Here is a 6,713-nt window from a genome sequence, read left to right as displayed (position 1 = left end):
ACCCGAAGCCTGTTTTTCCACCAGCACTCAACCTTAGGCGCCACGGTGAAATCCCGGCATCCCGAAATAAAATTACCTAGGTTGTTTGTGAAGGAGTTATGCACTGGTATATGATTTATTGATGTCACACGCTTACATTAGCATTACCGTTTGTTTACATACCACAAACACTGGTGCATGAATACATAGGAGGATAGTAATGTAGAGTAAAATCACAACAATGTTGCACGTACACGGGACAAGCCAGGTAGTAATGCCGAGTAATCAGCACGTACGTAGCGTACGCTCCCCATGAGCGCGAGTTCACTCATGCTTGCTTGGGTTGGAGCCTGAGCGCGAAGGCCTGGAGCGACAGGAGCACCTTCTTGAGGCGCTCCCTGTTCTTTGCGTCGGTGAGGTTGCCGTCGGCGTCGAAACTGGGCGGGTCATCGTACATCCTCACGTGAAGCTCCGGCTTGTTGATGAAGTGGATGTCGAGGTAGATCCCGATCTGGCGGAGGTGGAGCGACCCCTCCCGCCGTTGAAGTCGTATCCCGCGCAGACGATCGCCGCGGCCTTGTCAGCCCAGCATTTGACACTGCCCCTCGACGCCCAGTCCAGCGCGTTCTTCAGCGAGGCGGTGACGGAGTAGTTGTACTCGGGCGAGGCGAAGAGGAAGCAGTCGGCGGCGAGGACCCTGGCGCGGAACGCCTCGACTTCCGGCGGGAAGCCGTCGCCGCCGTCGGTCTCGAGGTCCGGGTTGGCCATTGGCAGGTTGGAGATGTCGACGTGGTCGATGCTCAGCCCCGGGATGAACTCCTCGCACAGCTCCTCGGCTACATTTGGGAGAAGAGACAAACGATCAGGAGACAAGAGACGGTTTCACGATGAATGGTGTGTGCGTCTGCTGCACCGGTGAAACCTTGATTTGGATGAATGAGTTTACCGGCGCGGATGAGGTCGTTTAGATTCGTTAAATCAATTAAGCGCGCTGGAACGTTGCTAGGTGCTGCTGCGTTCGGAAGAAGCGGGGCTTTTGTTCGTCTGCGTGCATTAATTGCCCACGTTTCACGTCGCACGCGTTGACTTTAGCGACTACTCCTCTTTTGTTCCTTTTTTCCACTGGTCCTCCCTTTTCTTCCTTTCAACGCGAGCCAGCGTCCCTCCATTTTCAGGCTGGTGGGCCTTGATTCCATTTATTCCGATGCTCCCTAATTGGAGATTTGGAGTCCATCGAGCGATCCATCCAAGTGGCCTTTAATTAATTAATTAATTAATTAATTGACACGCACCTAGTTTGGATACCAGCCACTACTTAAACTTATTTCAGGAGACAACACGCGCCTAGACAAATACGAGTCACTTACTTCCCAACCAAGGGAGAATCTAAAAAATGGTAGTATATGGACTTTCCTATTTTTTCGGCATTTACAACACACAACAAATCATAAAAAAATAACGGCTCTACAAGCTGGAGACAAATACGATTCGACAGCATCACTGCTTACTCAAAACAAAAAAAGCCAACTCTGACGCAATTTCACAATACTCCTCCAAACAGCACAACATTAGAGCATCTCCAGCCGCGGCGGCCGGATCCAAGCCGCACCAACACACACCACATGTCCCGTGCCAAGCCCGGACCGGAACAACCTGCAGATAATATATAAAATTTAGACACTATCCCTTCAACTTGACCTGTGTGTATCGCAACTGAAACAAGATACACAAAAATTTAGATACATCCAAGTCTGCAACATCTAGTATATGGAACAGAGGGGGATCTAATTTGCACGACGATAACATCAAGTTGGCAAACATCAATTTTCATTCCACACTTTATATTGGAATTTTAGTTTCCGCTCACAATATGCCATATGAAGCAGTACTCTACACAGTCGGGTATTATGTTGTTGTCAAATAGTTGTTCACAATTCCATTCACATGGCACTAGCTCTTGCAACATCTACACATACTACCATGTACAGCAAAGAAAGAGCTCCATCCAGAAACAAGAGCAACAAAGGAGACAAGACGCAGCCTCACATTCAGGGCGTCAGACAAGACCACTCACCTGTATACAACTATACACCACCGAGAGGTAGAGAAAGGCCACCGCTGGCTCCAGGCAACCTCCACTTCTCCGTCCTGAAGTTACAATGTGCACACTTAGTGCCACCAATCACACATGTTCAGACAGAAAACCAAGAAATATTTAGCATCCAACCCTCAAGCTACACAATCAAACCTGATACTATTGGTTTGCCCTCAAACCATCAACATAACAAGTGCGCATCAATTGCTCAATAATTGATCAAACAATCAGCTATACTAGCAAGAAACAAAATTCCAGATCAAACTGTTTCAGGATCCAGCTAAAATGCTACAGGAAAATTAGCTCGTCACGTGGCAACATCAGCTCCACATGCACATCGCCTCGATTCTGACACTACCGATCAGGTCCTCAGCAATTCGAAAAATAAGAAATTGAATGCATAAGCTACACATCGATCAGGTCCAAGAATTTTTCCAACACATGGAGCTACCTTAAGACCACTTCCAGGACACATATCTATCAACCAAACTAGCATCAAACTGAAGAAAATAAAGAGCATGATGCGTCACATACGTAGCGACAACGCACCACATAGCCAGTCGCAGGTGGACCAGGTGGAGACGTGTCACCCTCCACTGCACCAGACAGAGCGGAACTTGCAGGCACAGGTGTTAAAGGCAGCTTAGTATCAATCTTGAATTTGCAATGAGTTGTGCTTTGTTAAACATTAAGATAGAGAAGTAGCACTGTGTTTTGCTGCTGCATATGTTGTCCAACTGTACGTTAAAAAACTGTAGACATAACTTGTCAAGAAAGAAAATTGTATATGCTATCTGAACCAATGATTAGTTAGGCAGAATTCGCAACCAAAACCATGCAGAAGTGCTACTCAGCCTAAGCAAGATAAACTTTTTTTGCACTCTGGACAGAGCCCTGCAAATTTGGGAGAGAGATGTCTCACCGGCTGCTTCACAGCGCCGAGCAAGGAGAGTGCCCCTAGCCGGCATCCAACAGCCAGGAGGATGCAGTCTGGTCTGCAGCATCGTCCACAGGTGGTGCAGGGGAACAGTTGTGCAATGCCCAGATGGCGCGGAGTCGGGCAGGGTGCTGGCGGACAGATCCGGTGAAGGAGATGGAGCAGAGGAAAGTCGCGTGCTGCCTCGCCTCGCCGTCAGCATGTACTGGCTGCTGGCATGCGGCAGCCGCACCCAACACCCTCGTCTTCAACAAAAGATAATGTGTCTATTAACATACTGATCTGAAGCACACAATGGCAACGTAATCTCATTTGTAAACCAGATCATGCATGGAATTAAAAGAATGGTAACAAACCAGAAAATTGTATATGCTATCTGAACCGAGGATTAGTTAGACAGAATTCACAACCAAAACCATGCAGAACTACTATTCAAAGCAAGATCAACTTTTTTACACTCTGGGCAGCGCCCTGCAAATTCGGGAGAGAGATGTCTCACCGGCTACTTCACAGCGCCGGGCAAGGAGAGTGCCACCTTGCCGGCATCCAACTCTCAAACAAAGGGAGCACGCGGTCTGGTCTCCAGCCTCGTCCACAGGTGGTGCAAGGGAACGTTTGTGCGATGCACAGATGCGGCGGAGGCAGGTAGGGTGCTGGCGGACAGATCCGGTGAAGGAGATGAAGCGGAGGAAAGTCGTGTGTTGTCTCGCCTCGCCGTAAGCAACGTACTGGTTGCTGGCGTGCAGCAGCCGCACCCAACACGCTCACCTTCAACAAAAACTTCTGTGTCTATTAACATACTGATCTGAACCACACAATGGCAACTTAATCTTATTTGTAAACCAGATCATGCATGCAGTTAAAAGAACCATAACAAATCAGATTTCTTGCATCGACTATATAATTATATATCCTTAGACTGAATCGGTTGCCTCATGTTAAATCCCTAGTTGCTCTACAATGTTATCACAAAAATGCATTGACATCTTACAGCGTTCAACTTTCTGTGGAGCTTAAGCATCGGTTAACTTTCAGTGCTAATTTTCTCAAAGTACGTGCAATCTATAGATATATGTACAGAAGGTTCATATGAAACTGATCTGCAACCAACGTGATTGACATAGATTTTTTAACAGATTAGCAATTCTACTGCAAGAGGAGAAAAAAAACACGATTTGAGTGCACAACAGAGCAGCAGTTTGAGAAATTTGTCTCTGCGGTGGGGAAAAAGTTCGACCTTTCCGTGGCCGCGGTGGACCTTGGGGCGAGCAAGGGTGTCCACTAGTGAAAGTGTAATCCCTAGGCCTTGTTCCTAAATACTGCTATCGCTGCTTGTTTACTGTTTTACTGCGTTACTACTGCTGCAATACTACCACCATCAACTACACGCCAGCAAGCTATTTTACTGGCACCGTTGCTATCTGCTCATACTTATTTATACCACCTGTGTTTCACTATCTCTTCGCCGAACTAGTGCACCTATTAGGTGTGTTGGGGACACAAGAGACTTCTTGCTTTGTGGTTGCAGGGGTTGCATGAGAGGGATATCTTTGACCTCTTCCTCCCTGAGTTCGATAAACCTTGGGTGATCCACTTAAGGGAAAACTTGCTGCTGTTCTACAAACCTCCGCTCTTGGAGGCCCAACACTGTCTACAGGAAAAGGAGGGGGAAGTAGACATCAAGCTATTTTCACGGCGCCGTTGCCGGGAGGAAAGGTAAAGGTACTCACACTCCGTATCTCGGCTACTAAGCTATTTTCCGGTGTTGTAAGTACTCGAAGCTATTTCCTTTAGATCCTGCAATTGCAACTTTTTGTTTCTTGTTTACACTAGTAAGGCATAATGGACAACATCTGTGAGCTTTTTATTCTATTTCCTGAGTCAAGACATGAATGGTTTAATGCGAAAATTAAAAAACCCATGGAATCTTATTTGCATGCTAGTAGCAATGATATTAGTATGAACGCTTTGAACACCATTGTTGCTAATGATATGGAAAATTCTAAGCTTGGGGAAGCTGGCTTTGATGAGCATGATATTTTTAGTCCCCCAAGCATTGAGGAGAAAATTTTCTTTGATGATACTTTGCCTCCTATTTATGATGATTATAATGATATTGGTCTTTTAGTGCCGCCTACTATGGAGAGTAATTTTTATGATGATAATACTATGCCTCCTACACTTGATGAGAATAATAATGATAGCTACTTTGTTGAATTTGCTCCTACTACAATTAATAAGAATAACTATGCTTATGTTGGGAGTAGTGATAATTTTATGCATGAGACTCATGATAAGAATGCTTTATGTGATAGTTATATTGTTGAGTTTGCTCATGATGCTACTGAAAGTTATTATGAGAGAGGAAAATATGGTTGTAGAAATTTTCATGTTACTAAAACACCTCTCTATGTGCTGAAATTTTTGAAGCTACACTTGTTTTATCTTCCTGATCTTGTTACTTTGCTCTTCATGAACTTGTTTATTTACAAGATTCCTATGCATAGGAAGCATGTTAGACTTAAATGTGTTTTGAATTTGCCTCTTGATGCTCTCTTTTGCTTCAAATATTATTTCTTGCGAGTGCATCATTAAAACTGCTGAGCCCATCTTAATGGCTATAAAGAAAGAACTTCTTGGGAGATAACCCATGTGTTATTTTGCTACAGTACTTTGTTTTATATTTGTGTCTTGGAAGTTGTTTACTACTGTAGCAACCTCTCCTTATCTTAGTTTAGTGTTTTATTGTGCCAAGTTAAGCCGTTGATAGAAAAGTAAGTACTAGATTTGGATTACTGCGCAGTTCCAGATTTCTTTGCTGTCACGAATCTGGGTCTACCTCCCTGTAGGTAGCTCAGAAAATTAAGCCAATTTACGTGCATGATCCCCAGATATGTACGCAACTTTCATTCAATTTGGGCATTTTCATTTGAGCAAGTCTGGTGCCATTTTAAAATTCGTCAATACGAACTGTTCTGTTTTGACAGATTCTGCCTTTTATTTCGTATTGCCTCTTTTGCTATGTTGGATGAATTTCTTTGATCCATTAATGTCCAGTAGCATTATGCAATGTCCAGAAATGTTAAGAATGATTGTGTCACCTCTGAACATGTTAATTTTTATTGTGCACTAACCCTCTAATGAGTTTGTTTCGAGTTTGGTGTGGAGGAAGTTTTCAAGGATCAAGAGAGGAGGATGAAGGAGATATGCCCTAGAGGCAATAATAAAGTGGTTATTATTTATATCTTTATGTTTATGATAAATGTTTATATATCATGCTATAATTGTATTAACCGAAACATTAGTACATGTGTGATATGTAGACAAACAAGAAGTCCCTAGTATGCCTCTTAAACTAGCTTGTTGATTAATGGATGATTAGTTTCATAATCATGAACATTGGATGTTATTAATAACAAGGTTATATCATTATATGAATGATGTAATGGACACACCCAATTAAGCGTAGCATAAGATCTCGTCATTAAGTTATTTGCTATAAGCTTTCGATACATAGTTACCTAGTCCTTATGACCATGAGATCATGTAAATCACTTATACCGGAAAGGTACTTTGATTACACCAAACACCACTGCGTAAATGGGTGGCTATAAAGGTGGGATTAAGTATCCGGAAAGTATGAGTTGAGGCATATGGATCAACGAGTGGGATTTGTCCATCCCGATGACGGATAGATATACT

The 6,713-nt window shown here is 43.8% G+C and overlaps 1 pseudogene; it reads right to left on the bottom strand.

The window, feature by feature from the left end:
* Positions 1-307: 307 nt before the first annotated feature.
* Positions 308-6,713, bottom strand: part of LOC124662307 — a 13,903-nt pseudogene continuing 7,497 nt past the window's right edge.

Source organism: Lolium rigidum, chromosome 6 (assembly GCF_022539505.1).
Source record: "Lolium rigidum isolate FL_2022 chromosome 6, APGP_CSIRO_Lrig_0.1, whole genome shotgun sequence".
In the NCBI taxonomy this organism is placed as follows: Eukaryota; Viridiplantae; Streptophyta; class Magnoliopsida; order Poales; family Poaceae; genus Lolium; species Lolium rigidum.
Note: the sequence above shows the minus strand (reverse complement) of the source record. Positions and strands in the feature narration are given on the sequence as shown.